The sequence below is a fragment of the Nanorana parkeri genome, unplaced genomic scaffold (assembly GCF_000935625.1).
Source record: "Nanorana parkeri isolate BGI_ZX_2015 unplaced genomic scaffold, ASM93562v1 scaffold267, whole genome shotgun sequence".
In the NCBI taxonomy this organism is placed as follows: domain Eukaryota; kingdom Metazoa; phylum Chordata; class Amphibia; order Anura; family Dicroglossidae; genus Nanorana; species Nanorana parkeri.
Genome location: NW_017306535.1, coordinates 256575 through 279704, shown reverse-complemented (window position 1 = coordinate 279704; position 23130 = coordinate 256575). Strand labels below are relative to the sequence as shown.

The 23130-nt window shown below is 45.0% G+C and overlaps 1 protein-coding gene across 1 annotated transcript in view; it reads right to left on the bottom strand.

Moving 5' to 3' along the window:
* Positions 1–22317, bottom strand: part of ELF2 (E74 like ETS transcription factor 2) — an 82473-nt gene extending 60156 nt beyond the window's left edge. Inside the window, exon 1 of the mRNA XM_018557106.1 lies at positions 22154–22317. The gene's annotated coding sequence lies outside the window, so the exon portion shown is untranslated. The remainder of the gene's footprint in view (positions 1–22153) is intronic.
* Positions 22318–23130: the final 813 nt, after the last annotated feature.

The window sequence follows — 23130 nt, the reverse complement described above, 5'->3', positions numbered from 1 at the left end:
TGAGATTTTAGTGATTTGATTTAGATGTACTTTCATAAATAAAAATCTAAGACATTAGTTGATATCTTTTTAAAACACACTTTGTTGGTCTTTTTGGTTTTACACCAAGTTACAATCAAGCTTGAAGGGCCTATTCACAACACAGCATTGCTCTAAAGGCGCGGTATCTGTTTGATGTTTGCAAGCTATTGCACAGCGCATTGCATCGTATGCTGGGTGCGCTGGTTTCTTTACATTGCCATTCAGCTGGGGTGCCATTTCAAGAAACCGGTGCACCTAGCATGCGGTGCATTGCGCTGTGAGATAGCGAGCGAAAAACAAACAGATACTGTGCCTTTAGCACAACGCTATGGTGTAAATAAGCCCCTTAAGCTTGATTGTAGCTTGGAGTAAAACAAACAAAGGTGTTTAAAAAGATAACAACTAAAGTCTTACATTTGTTTCACTACAATCTCATATAATCTTTAAAAAATGAATGGGGTTCTAAACCCTCCGTTTTTTCCCCCCCTATATCTACTGCTATCAAGCAGTAGATATATGCAAAAGCTTTTGTTTGTTTTTTAAAACCGATTTAACAGCGGTTAAAACTTACGTTGTTTTCGCTGCGGGCTCCAGCACGAGAATCCAAAACTGCTCGGGCGGCCGCAAAGCATCTTGGGGCGGGCGCATGCGCAGTTTGGATTCTCGGGTGGGAGACGAGCAGAGACGCAAGGTAAGTCTATGGACGCGTGCACCGGCATGCAGACACCGCTGGATAGGAAGCGCCAGCAAGCAGAGAGGAGTCAGCGCTGGATCGGAGAGCCGCCGCACCGCTGGAGGGACAGATGAAAACATGGGGAAAGAAGAGGAAGATCGGATTAAGAGACATGATTTAAGGTAAGTTCTGACAATAGCATTGGGGGGAGGGGAAAAAATTATCCTTTGTCACTTTAATCAACTTTTAAATACAATATACAACCTTCTAAAAGGAAGACAGAAGACTCATTACAGGATGGTCACAGGACCATTGCTTTTTGGTAAGTAAATGTTTAATTTTTACTGCAAGCAATTAGTAGGTTGGGGGTGTTGTGGAAATTTTATTAGGATGTGTTTTTACTGTATTGTAATATTGTCATCATGTCTCCCTGTGTCGGATTCAACCGAGGGACGCTCTAGCAGAGCGTACTTGGGTTAATCGGGACCAGCAGTAAAACCGTCAGTTTTCATCCTTCTCATGGGCTTGGAGACATGTTCGCTGTGTGTGGGGGCGTTTGCCGGCTTGTGAGCATTAAGTGCAATGCGCTGGTCTTCTTGCCTTTAAACGTCTATACACCTTAGCGAAGCGAAGTCCGCATAACGAGAGATACATATTATACCTCTGTCGCGGCTGCACTATCCCTTTTGGATACATATCTTCTTTTATAAGAAGACATTGATATCCGCCTTGTCGGTATACTCGTACCGTATAATAATAACCGCATTAGCAATGTCTCCGCAGATAGTCTCAAACCTATAAGAACATCTAGAATGATCTTACTAGATACTGGTCACTCTGAGCAGTATTGAATGGGGTCCATGCTGGCCAAGATGGCGGCTGTGCATACATGTGGCAAGGATGAGCCATGCTCTGCTCTCCTTTTCTGTTGTCACTTCCTGTGATGTCTTTGTGCATGGAGGAAATGGCAGGCTGTTGGCGCCACCCTTTCCTGCTATACATGTGTTTGATTGGCTCATTGGGCCATCACTTCCTGTTTGTGACTTCCTGTTTGTGACTTCTATAAATAAATGGAACGACTGTGACAGGGACACTTGAAACAGAAACTCCAGCATGAAAGCATCACTGTGTCATGACTCTACATGACTCTACAGAAGTACCTCCGGTCCTTGCAAAAAAGATTGTAATACAACTGTGCTTATAAGCGCAGCGGATTAATATGCGCAGGCAGTTATTTTTTTTTGTAAAATTAGGTACCTCGGCTTATATTCGGGACGGCTTATACTCGAGTATATACGGTATATTAATTTCCAAAACAGGGGGTGGAAAGTAGTTTAGTTTTACCATAAGTTACAATAAAGAGCAACTGAACTTTGGAAGCTGAGCCCCAAAAAAGACAGGCTGATGGTAAATTACTAGTCCCCAGTAATGACTGTGGTCTCCCTACAGCTGATCTTTTCCACATTACTGACTTACCATGCCTTGGTCTATACTTTATGTCTGTATGAAGGCAGCCATCTTTGTAGAGGTAGGGTTTTGCCTCCTCATGTCAGAGCCTCCAGCAAGGAAAACAATAAGCAGCACAGTAGTGACATCACCACATTTCACTCCAAAGAGATGAGATTAGCAGGCAGAGGCAGCAGTGCCTGAGATCTCACACAGCAGACACACAGCTACGAGACTATAGGCACAGGAGTGTCTAGGCAAGCTTACATTCCAGGAAATGAACTGCTATTTATCATGAGCATTTTTTAAGCTCAGCTATAAATAACAAAACACTTCCTGAGCTTCTGGTCTAGGCAGTCTAGATCATGGTCTCTGGCTTGTTATTAGAAAGTATATCAATTTACAAATACTGCACAGCATTCATTAGTTACACAAATAATAAAAGCACCACATAAAGTGAGCCCGTGTATATTGTTTTCCTTACAGTGGGATAACTGATTCCAAACAATTTGGCAATTAGGGCTGCAACAACTAATCGGCATAATCGATTATTGAAAACGTTGTCAACTTTTTTAATCATCGATTAATCGGCTGCCGATTAGTTGGCCCTGTTCACAGGTCCACACACGCTGCACGCCGCACTTCCTCCCCACCTCACGCTTGCCGCTGCCAGACCCGCCAGCATCCACATGCCGCGCCTCCTCCCCGCCTCACGCTCACCGCCTGCCCACATCCACAATCGGCACAGGGATACAGCGCAATGCAGAATACCGCCAGCTATAATGTGCTATTGCTGGGATTTGTTGTATTCCTCTATAGCTGGCGGTATTCTGTATAGCGCTGTATAATGTACTATTGCTGGGTTTTGTAGTCCTCTATAGCTGGTGCCATTCTGCATTCATTACTGTATAATTTTACACTTTTCCTTTCACTATATTGTACACCACACTTTTTTTTTTTTACTTCCACCGCTCCAAGCTTGCTCCTGTGATGGACTACAATCTCAATACAAACTAGTAGTCCCATCACTGGAGCCATTTTTTAAAATGTATTTTATTTATCCGATTAACCGATTAATCAAACTTAATAATCGGCTAACTAATCGATTTTGAAAATAATCTTTAGCTGCAGCTCTATTGGCAATCTTTTTAAATCCCTTGCCAGACTAATGGGCATCCGCAACCTCTTTTCTGAGGGCCTTAAACAACTCTTGGCAAGTTCAAATACGCGCAATTGCTATGATACATTCCCCCCTGTGTATATCAAGACATAATGAATGTTTGCCTGTTCACATATATTTAAAAAAGTCAACAATTTCAATGGGATATATACACACACACACATATGTATACATATACTGTATATTAGAGGTGCACCGAAATGGAAATTTTTACACCGAAATAAAAAAAATTGTCAGGCCGAAAACAAAAATTTTATTTACATTTTTTAAAAATTTTATTTTTTTATTTACTTTTAAATGTTTTTATATTTATTAATTCATTTTTTATTAAATATTGTTATTTTTTACATTACTTTTAGGGGCTTCGGGGGAAATATTAGGGGTCTAAACAGATTCCTGATATTTCCCTTTTTAAAATAGAAAAACAAAAATTGAGGACACAAAGTCCTCAATCTCTTTTTCTGTATCCCCTGTTATCAATGAACAGGAATCCCCTGAGTGTTCCTATTCATTGATAACATGAGGACATGATATGTTTACTATAACTACAATTATGAATGAACAGGAGGTGATGTAGATCACTTCCCATTCATTCATAATTGAGGCTATAGTTAACATACCATATCCTCAATTATGTACAATACACTCAGCCATCACTGATCACTGAGTGTTTGTACCTTGCTCTCCTCTCTGACACGCTGTCACAGGAGGCTGATCGAGCGGTGTAGGGAGGAGAGCTCAGCCTCCTGTGATAGCGCTGTCTCCGCCCACACGCCGCTCTGCCGGACTGTGAAAAGAGGCTGAGCGGTGTGGGAGGAGAACCGCCGGCCGCTCACAGCGCTCTTCTCCCACAGCGCTCGGCAGGCTGTAACACTTTCTCTCCTCCCCGCTGGGACACAGAGCAGCGTCCAGTGGGAAGGAAAGAAAGCAGGGATGCGCCGATGTATTGGCAGGAAAATATCGAACGATATGTTTCGGCGGCTGATATATCGTTGCATCTCTAATATATATATATATATATCTCACACACATTCTCACACACATACACACATATACACACGCACACACACACACCTGCCACCCTTGTTGTATTAGGGGCTACTGTGCTCTTTTATAATTCAGGCTTCATATGAAGAATACATTGCCATTCATGAACATTGTGATGATTCTTTGTATCTACAATATAAGCCATTGTTTGAGCCTGGCCTACTTCCAGCACTTAGCAGACAGATGTGCATAATTAATGTGTTAAGTAGGGAGTGTGGTATGAGAATGCCATGAATTTATAGTGTACAGCTTATCCAACACTGTATAAGGATGCCTTTTGCTTCCACTCCCTATCTATACTGTTGCTGAGCAACCTGTAATCTTCCTGTTAAGCTAAAAGCTTCCTGCTACGTAAACATCAAAATACAACCAACGTGATGAGGACATGGATATTCCATAAACTTTATACGTTTTCTCTCCAGTAGCACAAATACTGTTGGAGGCAATTTGTCAGCGACTTTATACAATGGACCAGGACTAAAACAGCGAGCTGTGTTAGTCCTGACTTATAAAACATCACAAGGGGTAAAACGCATGCAAACGCCCTGGAACGCACTGAAAGCCAATTTTAGGCTCAAAAATGGCTTTTTGTTTTACAAAAACAGCCTGGAACGCATCAAAAACGCATCAACAACGCGTCAAAACACACTGCACTGTGTGTGCAGAAACTCATGCAGATCTGGTCTGCATTTGGTGTGAACATGCCCTAAAGCTGCATATGTTTAGCATTACTAACCCTGGAAACACCTTCATGAGAAGTCTCAGATGGAAGCTTTTGTCTGACACCCAGGTTGCATGTTAGGCCTGATTCATACTGAGCGTTTTGTAGCGCTTCTTCTGCCCCCCAAAAAATCCCATTAATTTCTTTGGCCCTTGTTCACATCTGAGCGTTTTGTTGCAATAAGCAAAATGCCTGTCCCTGGAAAAAGTACATGAAAATGCGCTTTTGCTGTGTTTTTGCGTGCATCTGCCCATTAACATCAATGAGCTAAAAATCTGCCCACAAAAATGTGCAACTTGATTTATGCACATAAAGCACGCCTAAAAACGTGCATCAAAAACATGCAAAAACATTGTCGCCTAGGCGTGAACCCAGCCTTAATTCCACGGCAGAAAGCCAAAGTTGTACAGCTTCCCTATGAGGAAGGCCGCCCCGCAGTCTGAGACTACTCACACAGATATTTTGCTTCTTGCCAGATTTCCTGTAAATCATGTTTCTATGCATACAATGCTCACTCCTCATATCAAAGAGTATGAAGGGAGAGAAGCTGTAACTATGGTAGTTAGTTCTTTCCATCCACTCTGTCCATCCTGCATGTAAAGGAGCGGAGTGCACTGCCACTAACAGTTCCATTACAATGTAGATTGAACTGGAAAAACAGTAACTGACAGGAAGCCAGCAGGAAATGCAGTGACCTCACCAAAACGGAAACCTCTCCTACACTGCTGCTCCAACCACGTATACTCACTGTAGGACTACAGCTGTTTATTCTGCAGCGATATACTGAACTTCTACAAGTACTCTCTGTTACTCCAGCACTCATAGAGACACATTTCATCATTTACTTTACATAGAACGTGCTTAATGTACTGCATTAACCTGCTCAATGACACTCCAGCAAACAAATGATATAAGCAGGAAACACGATAATGCACAAGGCTAGTACAAATAGCAACTAAACTGAGTGTTCACAGGGCAGATTAAGAAAGTCAAGCAAACAGACGATGTCAGGAATTTTCATTCCGCCTACTCCATAGATTTAATTTAATCTCCACTGAAAGCTAGTCTTAGACGTTTGAAAGCTCCCACCAAATACAAATATCAACTTGTCTTTACAACCTCCTCAACACCATTCCCAAACTTCTCTCCCAGAGGAAAGAATGGCAGCTCGGATAGCCAATGGTTACAATATATTTTTGGTGACCATCTGACTTCTCAGAGTCCTGCTTCCCATATAGATAGGACAGTCTCCTGTTCTCAGTTTTTAGATCAACAAATGGCTACACATACTGTAATATCCAGAGAATGAAAAAAGTGGGTGACAATTTATTTGTGCCCACTTACATGGGATTGCAGCGGTCCCCCACCCCCCTTTTTTCTCTCCACACGCTCCTATTCTATATTGCAGATTGCCGTTTTAAGGGCGTGGCCCCTTTAAAAAAAATTCATAAATGGTTTTGGCGGGAAAATTTAAATTTGCCAGAACCTTCTGGAAGAATCCTGAGCTCCCCTTTATAACGACGGCTCAAGGGGAAAACATCAGTCAGACGGATCCACAGCATAAGGAGCTCCCCGCCCTAATTCTTGAGATCTCTTGAACAGGTCACAGGCTTTTTATGTGGTCGGTCACCCTCAGTTTGAGGGGGGACTTAATGTTTGGTATACAATTATTACTGGATTGCTTGAGTCGTAGTGGCTAGGCATTTTCTTCGGTTGATAGATTATTTAGTGATGGTTTGGTTGCTTAATGAAAGCTAAATTATTAAAACCAATAAAAGTGCCGCGGCCAAAGAATTTTTAAGCCAAACAAGGTGTCGGTGTGTTTTATTTGATATGTTTGAATATGTTATGTACCACATGCAATCCCATGTGATGGTGCACAAAGCTGCCAGATACTACAGACATACAACAGATTACCAGAGAAACTATGGGTAAGCTATAAAAGATGGTCAGAGACTTCGGACATGCTACAGGGGATGTTGGGAGACAGGAGACATGCTTTAGAACAACGGTTGTCAACCACTGGTGGTCCGCAACAAAATTTTGATGGTCCCCCGGCCCCTCTGATGCTGTGCAGGCTGGGCCGCCATTGAAGCGGCACAGAGGCTCCGGGGCTGCCTCTCACTGACTCAAGCAGCGGCTGTCAAAAAGAATGCGCGGCTCTCAGTACAGTGCGGGCTCTGCAGGAGGCGGGGCATCTCATCAGTACCTGGACTGAGCAGGCTGCTGGACATAGAAAAAGTGGGGAGAAGCCAGGTAATAGTGGCTCAGTGTGGGGGAAGGGGAGGCACGGGGCTGGTTGGAGGCAGTGCTGAAGCTAGGGGGGCATGTGCCCCAGGCGCCGCCGGCAGGGCCAGTGGCAGATTCGATAAGGGGAAAACAATGAATATTATTACTTGAACGGGGTGGGCGGCACCACTCCCTCCCTCCACCAGCACTGCTACTCCTGCAGGCACACCCGCACCTATGTATGTATGTGTATATATACTGTATGTATATATATGCTAATATTTTTTGTTTCCTCATATATAAAAATATACCTGTGTGTGTATATAGATATATCTATATCTAGATAGATATATCTATAGATAGATATATAATCTATCTATAGATATAGAAAGATACACACACATATGAGAACATATTTATACTGTATATGAGGAAACAAAAAATATGAGTATATATATTTTTTTTTTAATCATATTAGTGGTCCGCGGGATTTAAAATTATGAATTTAGTGGTCCATTAGGTCCGAAAGGTGGGCGACCGCTGCTTTAGAAGACAGTTATTGTCACGATCCGTAAGCGAATAAGGGTTGAGGATCGCAGCTGCGGAACTCTTGCAGTACAGCCTATGGGATTGGGTCAGATAGACGGTTCCTTAACACACCAACTGCGTAGAGGAACCGTTCCACATCATGTATCCCGGGCCTATATGGGGCAAGAGTGTGGGTGCTCTAATTTGTGTAACGGTCTAAAAGACTGCGACTTACAGCTATGGGGCGTGATGGGACAGTAGTTTCTCAGCGGTACACCCCGCACTAATGAGCCCCTCCTAAGGGGAGAAGTTAGAGGGTAGCATGGGCAGAGTATCCAGAGGTATTCTATGCAGGCAGGTATATTATACTCTTCACTATGATCGGCCAATACAGTCCTAGCAAAGTAATATTGGTTACTAAGAGATATGCAGCAAGTGGTTAACAGTCCTGTATATTACACACCACAGTATGATCTGGCACTGCAGTCTTAGCACCAGGAGATGGGGCTAACCCCAGTACTTGCGGTTTAGAGGAGAGGTTGCTGTAGCTGGTGTTAAGCCTGTGTCAGCCTGCTGTAGGAGAGTGGTGAGCTGGGGGTGAATGCGTCCCAAAGTGTGGCTAGCTGCTGGTAGAACTTCGGCAGGCAGCTTGGTTCAGAGGAGTGTGCGGAGACCTCGCTCGACGTTCCTCATTGACAGAACGCCGAGTGAGTGTTTCCGCCGCGGCTAAGAAGGGAAGCCGAGGTCTAGGGGGCGGAGCCCGGCGTGACGTCACCGCTGGGACGGCGCGCCGCTGGAGGGAACGGACGTGCCGGGTGAGTCTCTGACAGTTATAGAGAGGACACATGCTACAGAAGACTGCTAGAAATGATTACTTGTGCCACCATTGATATTTCTCTAAGCCAGATCCCTTTTAATAGATCAGAAGAAAAAAGGGGCAGACAGAAAAAACAGGATTTGGGACTTACCGTAAAATGCTTTTCCTGGGAGCTCATTAAGGGACCCAAGAAGAAGTACTTCCTGAGACACTTGGTTATATTGCTGCACACAGGAGATTACTGGCAAACAAAACTGTTACTCAGCCAGATATAACCCTTCCAATCCCATCATGTTTCAGTTTTGTGGAAAAGCAATAGTAGAAGTGAATCATAAGACAGAGTGGTGGAACCTGTGTCCTTTAAAGAGGAACTTTACCCATATCTTCAAAATGACAACAAAGGCACCTTTAGAAATGTTTAATAATTACAATATACAAACTGATACCCTTTTAACTAAGGACTTTTAAATCCATCTCCCTTTACTACCTGGAACTCTGGCACATGTGACTAGGACATGTGACCATGCACATCATCTCAGGGGAGGGAAATGCCTTTCCCTGAGATCTCATGAGATTTCACAGCAATGCTCTGCTGATGTAACCTTCCCAGGATGCAATGCTTGGACACAGATTACATCATTTGTGCTAACGTGGAACAAGAAGTGGAAAAAAAGAAATTGTAAGTAAAATAAAAATATGTTTGTTTAGCTAATGAATGCAAGAGGATTTCATATCAGCATGCAGAGCTGTATGCGGATATGATTTTTAGTCAAAGGGGGTAAAAGTCCCACCACTCAGTCTTATGTACTCTAAGAAAAGGCTTTTACAGTAAGTCAAATATCTGGTTTTCCTAGTTGTTCATTAAGGGCTTGTTCACACCAGTTTCAGTGACTGACATTTTTCCAAACAATTATTTTCTATGTGCCCTGTTTACACCACAACACAACCACTAACCTCCAAAGCTGGCATCAGCAGAGGCCTCAACATCCACCTGGTAAAAGTAAACAAACGTGTGAACAAGGTGGGAGCCTTAGAGATCTGAGGAACAGATGTCTGATGCTGAAAGGCCCAAGAGGCATTATCTGATCTAGTGGAGTGTGCCCTGCCAGGGAAAGGTGGTACCTTGTCCTTACACCTATAGGCTTGAATGATGAGCTTGTCTCTGAGCAGAGAAGATGCCCATTCTCCTAGGACACTAACAGACAAAGCTGAAGCATGATGCGATTGGGAGGGGTTATATATCACTGACTAACAGCTTTGTTAGTTGCAAGTGTCCAATCTTTGGCATGCAGCAACACAACACCGTTGTCTCACAATTTACTTACCTTGTGTCCCTTAACGAATAATTAGGAAAGGTAAGATAGTGTGAAACAAATAAACCAAACCATTTAACTACTAAAAGTCAGTCTAAAGAATATTTTTCCTTCACTGGCTTGAGTGAACACCAAAACCCAGAATGCGTAGCACAACAATGCCCTCGGTGTGGTGCAATCGCAAAATATAGTGCATGAACTATTTTTTGCGACCACACTGCACCGAGGGCATTGCTGTGCCACGTGTTCTGGCGCGGAAGCGATCGCACTGGGAGGCTTAATTATGCGATCCACTGGGTTCCATCAACTCACCGTGCTGGAATGCACTAGATTAGGTGTGAACAAGCCCTTAAACTTTCCAGGCAGGTTTTAATCTGACTGGTGATTGTGAGAAACTTCTTAGTACTGACACTTTGTTAAATCACATATCATGTAGCATGCCCCCTTATTACTTATGTGAGAGACTGCAATCGGTGTGTCTGGGAATCCCTTTCCTACCTAACAAAAAGAAAACACAAACAGCAAACGAGAATTACTAGGTCATCAGATTACCAGACAAAAGGGATTAGAGCCCTATGTTACACCACATCAATACCTGGATTACAGAAGTAAAAGAGATGGTATAGTGTATTGTGAATGTTGTGAAATACTATTGAAGTGCATTCTTTTTTACGTTGGCTCTTAAAGTGAACCTTTACTATGAGCATGCAGGTCAAAGTAACAGGGCCACTTAACTTGCCCTCTTTCCCAACAGCATGTACTTACTTTCCTTCATTACCCTGATGCTCTGTTATGCCGCTGGGTGCTAAGTGAAATACCCAGAACTTCTGGGTATGGAGTAGCCAGTTTGGAACGTACAAAGAACTGTTTTTCCACAAAGGAAAGGTGAGCCAAGTATTAATACAGTATGTCCAAGACAGAAATGTGAATAATGTGACTGCACAACCATCAGACCACTGCCCAATCCAGTGTCCACTGAAGTAGAAATGCATTACAGCCCAAAATATTTACTAACACACACACACATTATATATATTGACTGGCTCCCTGGACGGCATTACAGCTGAGAGCGGCCGCAGCTCCCTCCCGCCCCCACCGCCAGGCACGCCTCCCCACACGCCCACCTGTCTGGCTCCCTGGACGGCAGTACAGCTAAAAGTGGCCGTAGCTCCCTCCCTCCCGCACGCACGCTCATCCGCACGCACGAGCGGACAGCTGCAGCCAGGTACACATAAGACATCCCCCGAAAATAAGACCTAGTGTCTTTTTTTGTGGAAAAAAAAATATAAGACACTGTCTTATTTTCGGGGAAACACGGTATGTATATATATATACACACACACACACACAGTCATGCACGATTTAAAATTAAAATGGAATGTGCACTTTTAAACCCAAATACTCCAGCAGATGTAAGTGCATCATATAAATTAAAGAGGCAAGGGGATCTTGAAATCCAGTGGTTACCGGGAATATAATATGAGTTTCAAAATATCTTGGAGCATGGTGGATTTGCCAACACCTAACAGTGCACACGATGGCCATGTAGAAGTTTACATTTTCTCTTTCACAACATCTGGCAGGCATCTATACTTTTAGCATAAATGGTGGAATCTGTTGCACTTTTTCCATCTGACCATAGAAAATCTGCAGATAATCTATAGGTGTATGGGCAGCTTAACAGCTCACCTCTCTGCCACTGCGCTCTAGCGGTAGAATGTCCCTTGATGAGTCACTGTCCTAGAACAAGTTCAAGAAGTTCTTTCTTTTTCTCATGACAGATGTCTCTTAACATCTCTCGAGATAAGACATCAACCAGGAGAACCCTGCAAGAGGTGCGGGGCCCTCCACTGTCCAGGCCGGGGGACAACTCTAGGGACAATTGCATTGCTACCCACTCCAACATAAAATCACTCAGTGGACCACTGCTGAAGATAAAACTATTACTGAAGTTTCCCTAGGAAAGGCAAATGGGCAAGAACAGGAATATTCCATGTTATTACATGTAAGGATCCCAAGCTGGCATTTCATTTTTTACCTAAGAAACCAAACCTGTCATTAACCTTGATATGTCTCAACAGGCACATCGGTTTTAAAGAATCAAACTATTAGGGCTTCTCCCCACAATAGCAGACCAGATCAGCATGAGTTTCTGCACACGCAGTGCAGTGGGTTGTGCCGCGTTTTATGCCGTGTTTTTGATGCGTTCCGGACCATTTTTAGTTTAGAATGGGCTTTCAGTGCGTTCCAGGGCGTTTGCATGCGTTTTTGATGCGTTTGCATGCATTCTAGAGTGTTCCAGAGCAGGTAAAATAGGCCATGCTGCAGTTTTTTTTACATGCTCTGGAACTGAACGCTGCGGTGTGAACTAGAGCACAAAATACAATTGGAATACATTGGACGCAGTTTTGATCCGGTCTGTAACTGCTCTGCTCCTGGAACGCGCTTGGTGTGAACAAGGCCTTAGAGTAACACAAAAAGGGGAAAAAACTATTTCCATGCCATGAATAAAAAATGATGTTCTGAGCATACTTGTGTACCTAAAGCCTAGAACACATGGTCTCTGGCTGTCTGGAACAAAAACGGCCCAAAGTAGTACATGTACCTTTTCCACCTCGTTCACACCTGAACGTTTTGTAGCGCGTTCTACGCTTGACAAACGCTCTACAAAACGCTCAAACATCTAAATCCCATTGTATTCAATGGGTCTGGTTCACACCTTGCCGTATTTCAGCCCGTCCCTAACGCGCTACAAAACGGCCCACGCCTGAAAAGGTACATGTACTGCTTTGGGCCGTTTGTGTTTATCGTTTCCATTGAGATACAGCCAAGTAGCCCTCGGAAACGCGCCTTTTTTTTGCGAGATTTTTTTTACCGCGGTAAAAAAAACCGCACGACAGACGCGCATATGCAATACGCCCAGGTGTGAACCAGGCCTTCAGGCGTGGGCCATTTTGTAGCGCGTTAGGGACGGGCTGAAATACGGCAAGGTGTGAACCAGACCCATTGAATATAATGGGATTTAGATGTTTGAGCGTTTTGTAGAGCGTTCGTCGAGCGTAGAACGCGCTACAAAACGTTCAGGTGTGAACGAGGGCTAAGACAGAACTGCATGCTGAAGCACAGTTATAAATATTTTAATATCAGATAAAAGCTGTTTTTTTAAGTAAACAAAAAGAGCGCATGTCACAACTTAGTTTCTCACACTAAGCAAACAGCGACATCAACTAACAGCCCATAGTAGTCAGATTCTGCTTAACCGTTTTGAGTAAGCCGAGTATAATTGAAAAGTGATTTCTTAGTGGTTACATATTGTTATTACACTTGCACAATACTCTTTTGTCATATGACATATATAGTAAAAAGGCCCTTGTTGCAGAATATTATTCATTTATAGGAGTTTAATGATGCTTTTGGCATTCTATATGTGATAGTGTAAAGTGTGATAATGGACTCACTTAACATATGAATGCCAGATGATGTCATAGAACCAGAGCTCAAGTAAAACAGATTGAAGGGAATTTACCAAAACTGGAGTAGGCAAAATCTGGAGCAGCTGTGCATGGCAACCAATCAGCTTCTCTCTTTCATTTTCAAATCTTAACTGAACAAACTGAAGAGCGAAGCTGATTGGTTGCCATGCACAGCTGCTCCAGTTTTGATAAATTCCCCCCATTGAATGTTAGAGTCCTCCCAGATAGGAGCTCTGTTAATTAATGGAAAATGCAGTGGTTGCAATGACATGGGTTGTGTACCAAGCCATACAATCCATGAATCGAGCACACAGGGAACAGGCATACACCAAAAGCTCACTTTTGTCAAGGTCTAAGTAGATCTATTTAGGCCTCATACATTTAGGCACAAGTTCCGGATGCAGAGGAACCCTCATATACTGTTGAGGTGGTTGCCTCTATATACACAACCATGTAGCATGGCACTGTACTGAAGATACATTTACTTTTAATATTACTGTACAACATTTCAAATCTAACAGAAAATGGCCCACTGTCATGGAGGCACTGCATCATTCGGCTTCCAAGAGGCTATAAGGGATCATTCACACTGGAATCGGCCCACGCGTACAGCTCTGTGCTGTGTGCACGGCCGTATTGAGAAGCTCCCGGGAAGAACAGGTGCTGCGTGTGATTAGTACGCAGCCCCCGTCCTTCTCTATGGGACTATGAGGCCGTACGGCCCCGTACGCTCACCCGCCCTGCACATCCATGCGGGTGAGCCTACTCGTACGCTGACAGGATAGATCCTGTCTGCGTCTCAGCCAGGAAACACGCACCTCTACGGACCTGCACTTGAGGTGAGCGTAGGGGGTGTACTGCCACTGCGTACTAATCACACGCAGCACTTGTCCTTCCCGGGAGCTGCTCAATACGGCCGTGCACACAGCACAGAGCTGTACGTGCGGGCCGATTCCAGTGTGAATAAGGCCTAAAGGTAAAAGCTGACACTTTAAAGTGACACTTAACTCAGGCATTAAACCTTAAAAATGCATTTAAGCACCTTAACTAGTAACAAAATTGAACTTATGTTTTTTTCACTCAGCTGTAGATCCTCAAATCATCTCTGAATTGGTGCTGACACTGTCCTTCCTTCTGGAGGGTGGCTACTTTTGTTCCCCATGGTCCCTGTGTGTATTGTAAAGTAGTCACCGCTCCAAGCTCAGTCCCGTGATAGACTACAATCTCACGTTTAGTTATTGGAGATTCCATCTCGTGATGCTGTCCTGGAAGACGTTATGGGAAAGTAGCAATCCTCCAGAAGGAAGGACAGCGTCAGCACCAATTCAGAGATGATTTGAGGATCTACAGCCGAGTGAAATAAGATAGTGATAAATAAATTAAATTCGTTAACACAGCCTGGTCACCAGACTGTGACTGGACAGTAAAGGAGTAGCAACAGGCTTATAAGGTCATCTGTCTGATCTCTTCTAGCTTTTATGTAAAGTGTTTCCCTGCAATAAATGACATTGGTCTGCATAAGGTAAAGATAGATCCAGCGCATACGTGTGGGCCTATGTTTCGTGTTGCTGGAAAACATGCTCTAGCGCGCACATGCGCGCAACAGGAAGTGCGCGCAAAGACACACACTTCAGTCGCACAGGAAGTGATGCTGTCACTTTAATTAACTGGTCTATATAAATGAGCCTGCCCTAACCACAGTGCTAATGGTCTTCAGCTAGTACTTCCTGTGACTGTCAGATTGCCTGTTGCTCGTTTTGACCCGGATTGCCTTCACTCCTCTTGCTTACTTGCTGCCTGCCCCCTGACCTCGGCCTGATTAATGGACTCTGCCTTGCCTATCGATTTTGTACTACGCTACCTGCCTGGTTTGACCTCTAGCTACGTCTGATGATCCTGAACTTCTACTGCACGGTGTCGGGACCATCCACTGGCACTCATGCTCCTTGTTGTCCTCCTCACGCCCTGTTCCTACTTCCAGGGGGTGCAGGACACAAGACGCAAGAGGAGCCTCTTTGTCCTACCGGTCTCCCACCAGGTACGTAATCGTCTGTCCTGAATACCATGTCCTGCTCCTTTCTTTGAAAACAATGTACATACTTTCAATCACAGACCTAGAGCAAGTATGCAGATAGTAAATGACTTTTCCCTAACTTTCCTTATCTGCATATTTGCTCCAGTAAAACTAGTAACACTCCAGTAACACTAGTGGGTCATGATCATGCTGCAAGATGGAAAAAAAATTATATGTCTGCTGTATCTTAACTGTACCTGCAAAATACAGTATGTTACTAGAAGCCAGCAAACTTGACCGCTGCCATGTTTACTGTGAGAATCGGTATGTCTAGCAATGAATGAGGGAGCATGTTAGGAACATTGCCCTTGTTGACAGCACGAGGCAAGGTCACGTGGTGCCTCGGTTCCATGGTCGCTTTCACCTAAGTTCAGGGAAAAAGCTCAGATTTCAGTGCAATACACCAAGGACTTGTGGGAGATTAGATGATGTGAAATTGTAGAAGGTGGGAGCTATTCAAATAAGGTAACAGGACTCTGACAGTATAGAAACACTATAAAATGGCAGCATTACCTAGCAAAATGATTCTGGCTCACAGTTGGCTTTAAGGTTACATACACCTTTAAGTCCCCACTTCCACTGTCACAGCTGGTCACTGTAGTTATTACAACAAAAATAAATCATTGGATTATCAATGCGTTTTTCATACATTGACAGAGAATATCACACAGATGTTTTATTTTACTCATTGTCAATCCAGAAGTATATAATAGGAAATTCCCTAGACCCTACACCCCAAAATATGTGCTTCACTTATGTATCAAGTAGACAGCTGGTGTGACCTGTGACCGTACAATGCATAGGTGGCATCTGGCCCAGGGCCTAGCTCTGAACTCCATTGCCTCTTACCCTCTTATTGAAAAAGAAAAATTCGAGCTAGTCGAGAAAGAAGGGATGATGTCATTGTATCCAACCAGACCTCAGAAGTTGAAGACAATTTTTACTTAGAGTTTCAGTGACGTTATCTATGCCAGCCTTTCTCAGCTGGGGTGCCTCAGAATTTCCACAAAGCATCATGCCTTTCATGTTGAGGGCAGCCAGGCCACCTGCACCATGGAATAGAACGATGCTCATCCAGGGAGGGTGGGATCCATTCAGCAAAAGACGGAAGGTTGTCTCCCACTCTCTGCCATGCTGCCGCAGCTGCACCTCCTGCTGTGAGTCTCCCAATACACAGCAGACACCACAGTTTCACCCTCTGAGGGACTGCATCCCAGCGATTCTGCAGGCGTTCGCATTGCTTTCTTCTGATGTGTTTTCTAAAGCAGGTTTACAGTTCTGTGTATATACGGTGTATCAATTTTTCCTATTACAGAGACGTGCTACACTATGCCAATGGACTCTTCTTGTGTTTTACAGTTGTTATGAATGCTTCTCTCTGTTCCGCCAAGAGCTGTGAGGATTAAAGCATCTCTCGCTTCATGTGTGTTTTTTGGTATTATTTTATTTGTAGTGGTCCCTCTCAGTATGATTAAATTATGTGCTGTGCAGGAGAAATATTTGTACGGGTTTTGTACAGTAGGACAGTATTATAACTTCGATGAAGGTCTCAGTATCTTATGAGTAAGTATAATTAAGGGTTAGGGAGAAGGAGAGGAGATGTTTTAGGGTTCATGTCTACACAGTATGAATTATAACCTCAATTAAGGTCTCAGTATCTTACGAGTAAGTATAAAGAAGGGTTAGGGAGTAGGGGGCGGGGTCTTCTAGGGATCATATCTCAACAGTATGAATTATAATCTCAATGAAGGTCTCAGTAGCTCATGAAAAAGTATAAAGGGTTGAGGAGCAGGAGAGGGGGTCTTCTAGGGTTCATATCTCTACAGTATGAATGACAACTTTGATGAAGGTCTCCGTAGCTCTTGAGTAAGTATAAAGAAGGGTTAGGGAGCAGGTGAGGAGATGTTCTAGGGTCCCCATCTCTACAGTATGAATTATAACCTCAATGAAGGTCTCCGTAGCTCATCATGAGTAGGTATAAAGAAGGGTTAGGGAGCAGGCAAGGAGGTCTTCTAGGGTTCATATCTCTACAGTATGAATTATAACCTCAATGAAGGTCTCCGTAGCTCATGAGTAAGTATAAAGAAGGGTTAGGGAGCAGGCGAGAAGGTCTTCTAGGGTTCATATCTCTACATTATGATAGAAATAACAGATCTACCTTTGCTGACATGTTTTGTAAGCTGCAATTTTCAGGTCTGTCATAATTATGTTTTTGTTCTACTTTGGAAGTAAATGGTCTGGAACAAGTATGTGCACATCAGGCGTTGAGACATCTGAAATGCATATGCTTGTTCCAGGTAAATAAGCTGTGAAGCAAAGATAACAGCCCCGAATGCATCTTGAAGAAGTACAAAATTGCAGCCTCCATATTTCTATCTCGACATGTTACTTTGAAATGACTTTTCCTGCTGCCTGCACCATCGAATTCTGATCCAGGGCAAAAAAATCGACTGCATTAAACAGTTTCCCATCCTGCTCTATAGTTTCATATCCTGACCACCTGCAGGGCACAAAAGGGGAAGGAACCACAGAGTACAGAGGGGGAGCAGGCATCTAATACAACAAAAAGCTCAGAAACATGCTGAAGATACTTCAGAAAGAGCATCTCTGGAAGTTAGTGGTTTGGCAGCACAGGCAGCAGGAGGGGTAACTATTTAACCTTTGCTTTGTGGGCAAGGCTTAGTTTGTGGAATTAACCCTTTAAGAACAACTTGGGGAAGGCCCTTTTCTCTTCCAACACGACTGTGCCCCTGTTCACAAAACCAAGCCCCAAAAGACATGGTTTGATTAACCAGTTGCCGTCCGCCCGTTGACAAAAAAAGGACGGACGGCACTGCTGCATTAGCGGGTGCGCACGGGCAGAAAAAACCTGTGCAATGCATAGAGCCGTTACCGGCTGTTTAACATATACCCGATCGGCGGCTCTATAGAAGAGGGCAACCTCCATATCAACGCCCATCACCTTCGAAAGTAATGTCCAAGGTCATATACTGTAGGTATGATGGTAAGCTGTTCAAAAACTTTGGCCGATATAGTTTACTTTCAGTTTTATTTCAATTCCTTTGTTTTTAACATATTCCGCGTTCCAGTGCGTTCGGCCTCTGGAACGCAAGTCGGCCGGCTCCCTGCGTTCAGGGGCGGGGTGGTGCATTGAAGTCAATGGCTCCGCAGCCACGCCCCCAGTGCGATCACCCGCACCCGGAACGCAGACACATTAGTGCCTGTGTTCCGGTCCAGTGTGATCTGCAAAAATAGTGCTTGCAGTATTTTTGCAGGGTCGTGGCTGCGGTGACATTGACTTCAATACACCGCCCCTGATGCAGGGAGCCGGCCGGCTTGCGTTCCAGAGGCCGAACGCACTGGAACGCGGACTTTGTGGTGTGGACCGGCCCTAAAGGTTTTGCTTCCTTGATCTGTGATGTTGCCTCCAGCAATCACATGAATGGGATGAATAAAACATCAAATGCATCTTCACAAGAACACAAGTGTGAATGGATCTTAACCCTTACAATGGTCAGTGAGGATCTTCATTAGTAAACATGTGATTTTGTTTTCCCCACCAACTTAAATCATGTGAACATGTACTTTGTACGATGCACTTATTGTGTATGGCCGAAAAAAAAAAAATATGTTTAGTTTTGGATAGCGTGGGGAAGGATCAGACCCTCTGTCACGTTTTTGTGGGGCTGCAACTAATAATTATTTTCTTAATCAATGAATTGGCAGATTATTTTTTTCGATTAATCGTATTAAAAATATTAAATAAATACCGTCCTTCATTTAAAATGAAATACACAAATGCAGTGTTACAAACAAAGTTTACTTCAGAATAAAACTGCGTGCGCAATTTTTTGCAATTGCACTGTGCTGGAACGCAGGGCATCGCGGTACCGTGGGTTCCAGTGCGGGCGATCACACTGTGGGTGGGAAGCACATTTGGGGTGCCATTAAAATGAATGCGCTGCAACGCACCTCCCGCAGCAGAATTTGTCAGGCTTAAACCGAAAATGACTTTCCCACCTTTTATATATATATTTATTTATTTTTAATAACACATGGCGCTTGAATAGCTTCAGCCAGGGAATGACAGCTGCCAGTGGCAAGATTCTGCAGACAGCAGCTGAATGTAAATACAGCACGTAGTGGGCGGGTGCAATAGCCAGCCTGCTATTGGCCATTTCAAATTGCAATAGCAGGCTTCCTATAGCACCCGCCCACTGCTTTCTGTGCCCTCCTCCCAGTGTGGAGGCAAGAGCTAGGGGATCCAACCAACTAATCGATAATGAGAACAGTTGACAACTATGCTCATTATTGATTATTATGGATTAGTTGGTTGCAGCCCTAAAGTTTTTATTGCTGCCTGTGTCTTATTGGGAATTCACCCCTCCAATTTTACTGCTGACCATTGTCACTGAGAACGAATGAGGTGGGATTTCCAACATTTTAGAGCCATCCCCTGAACAAGAGATAAGAGGTAATCTTTCAATGTGGATACCTGTCTAAAGCTGCCCATACACCTTACAATTTATCATTCGATTTCTATCGTCCCATCATCGAACCCACAGTCGAGTTCCACTCGAATACCCCATCATGCACAAACCAATGTAGATTTTGATCATCGTTCATTAGCAATACTAACTGGCTGAATTTTGTCGATCAACAGAACGTATTTTGGTTTGCGCATGTGCAGTGTTCGTGCAGTTTTTTTCGTAGGAAAACGCCACCTATCCATCGATTTTCGTACAATTTAAAAAAAGTTTTCTAGCCTGACCGATCGTGGAAATTCAGCCAATTGTACAGTAATTCTGATCCTTCACTTCCCATCAACTGGCCGATTATCGTACGAAGACCCCATCCCGTTTGTTTTTCAAACGATAATTGCAAGGTGTAAGGCACCTTAAAGGAGAACTATGGGGTTAAGGCTTTTCCCCATAGTTCTCCTTAGGGTAACGGGAAGACACAAACTAGCGTCCTCCCGTCACCCTAGGCTCAGTATACCGCGCGCTACAGCTTGCAGTATACTGAGACGCCGCAGCTGAAGCGGATCCCGACAATTATGTCTGGATCCTCCCAGCTGCGTGACTGACAGCTGGCACTGCCTACCTAGAGGCAGAGCCAGCTGTACCCGCCCCCTCCACCAGTCAGCGCTGGAGGATTGGAGCGGGGAGGGGGGAATCCAGCCCCTCCACCTGTCACGGCAGAGAGCCGTGACAGGATCGAGAGGTGAGCGAACGCCGGTATGTGTTCGCTCACCTCCCGATCTACTGAGCCGACCTGTGACAGTCTCATTGTCACAGGTCGGCTAGAACTATGAGGTAAGTGAAAAGCACTCACCTCATAGTTCTCCTTTAAAGCTGGCCATACCCTGCTCACTCGGCCAAAATTCAAGCAGTTGTGGTCCTGCTGGCGCCAATCGGGACTGAACTGTTCAGGTATTTTGAACTGGTTGTCACAATACAATAGCCTGGCAGGAAAGGCGAAGTTCATCCATCCATGCTGTTTAGCGTGGATGGAGGAATCTCTTACGGTTTTTTTGTTCAAGGGTAGGGGGTATTCCCCTGAACTTCTTCTAGCTTCCTGTTGCATCTCTGGGACAGGAAATGAACGGAAATCACCTTGATGGTACATAGACAGCAAAATAATCCGGCAGGGATTTTAACCCTTCCCGACTATATTCAAACCAGAATAAAAGCTTTCCTACACATGCACAGTAAACAGACGTATGTACATACTACACATGTTCACACTGTTATTGTGTTGAACAGGCAAAACCAAAATGTCCAAGTTGCAGAAAGCTCAATCAAGGGAGACAGCAGAGGCATGTATGTGGCCCTGAACCCACCAGGTTATAGATCAGAAGCCCATAGGCTCCACCAGTGGGAGAAGCCACATTTGTGTGGAGCGGTGAACGTGAACACACAATTAAAGTCGGCGTAGTATTATGCAACCCCACTTTCCAGAAATGAGCTCCAAGTGAAACGCATCCTTGTTTGTTTACAGATAGACTCTCATGGACATATTGGCCACAAGAGCTGAGAGGAGCCAAGCTAGAGTCATGACAGGATGCGAATGAAGTGAAAGTAGCCATACAACAAGACCAGTCAGCAGAAGTGACAGCAAACTTCAGGGGTGAGCAGGGTGTCAGTGCCGGGCGACCATTGCACCGGGGAAGAGGACGATACACGGGGAGGGATCCATACAACTCTTCTCCTCCCATGCACCCTGGACTCGCTTTCACAACAAACATGTAGGCCCTGATGACACCGAGCCAGCCACCCCCACCACCAGGGCTCCTCTGCCCGTGCACACACTACCGCGGATGGCCGCACAGCACAGCCGGGCTCTGCAATGGAGGCAGGGGCACCACCTTAACCCTCAGTATGCGGGGCGCCAAAGCCTGGCGAGGTTAAAGGGCAAGAGCAGCCATCTCCAGGCTGCCCACAATAAGAAAGCCCGATAGTGGGTGGGATCTGGAGGCACATGCCTATGCCTCGTACCCCACAGTCATCGCCGAAGGCATCTGCCATTCTGTATCCTGCTCGGGATTCCCCCTGTGCCTTCTTTGCTGCACCCCGTGGTGAATGAGGGAGGGGGAGCAGCGGCCCCCGGGGCCAGTGCTGGACGTCCTTACCTTGTTCGGGGTGGAATCGAGCGGCTCGAGGTCCCGGGGCACGGAGCTGCTGGGGAGTGGGGGTGGCAGCAGTGACAACACACAGAGTGTGTGTGAGAGAGCCTGAGGGGAGGGGGGATGACAGTGTGCTGCTGTGTGAGAGGGAATGGAGATACAGAGAGACTGTGTCAGAGAGAGAGGGTGGGACTATGGCAGGCAGACACGGCGAGGCGCACACACATACACCACTCTGCCCGGGGACTGAGAGCACACACATTCACCACTCTGCCCGGGGACTGAGAGCACACACATACACCACTCTGCCCAGGGACTGAGAGCACACACATTCACCACTCTGCCCGGGGACTGAGAGCACACACACATACACCACTCTCCCTGGGCTCAGAGAGCACACACACATACACCACTCTGCCTGGGGACTGAGAGCACACATACATACAGAGTCTGTCCAACAATGGAGAACACATACACAGGCCCCCCCTTTACCCAGCACCCTCACTTGACTGCCTTTTTTCCACACAATCCCACAACACCTCTCCTGTCTGGCTCCATCTTTACCCGCAGAGCTTCCCCCAGCTGGCCCCCCTTTTCCCAGGACCCCTACTTGACTGCCGTGTTGCCCCAAACCCCACAACACCACTCCTGTCTAGCCATCCTTTCCCACAGTGCTACCCCTCTTCCCAGCAACCCTGCTTGTCCCAACCAACCCATCTGGCCATACCTACCCACAGGGCCAGCACCCCCATTCTGGCCACCCGTACCCACAAGGCCATCCCCCATCTGTCCATTAAAGCCTACTCTGGAATGACCCACATTACAATGGCCTTCATACTTCCATCTTTTCCAACTCACCCACTACAGTACCCTATTAGTGCATTGGTGCTTGATATGTCTGCTAACACCCAGAATTTCCACCTACACCTACTCTGCTGGTGGCATAGCATGTAAGGTGACTGGGGATAATACTGACTGCGTCC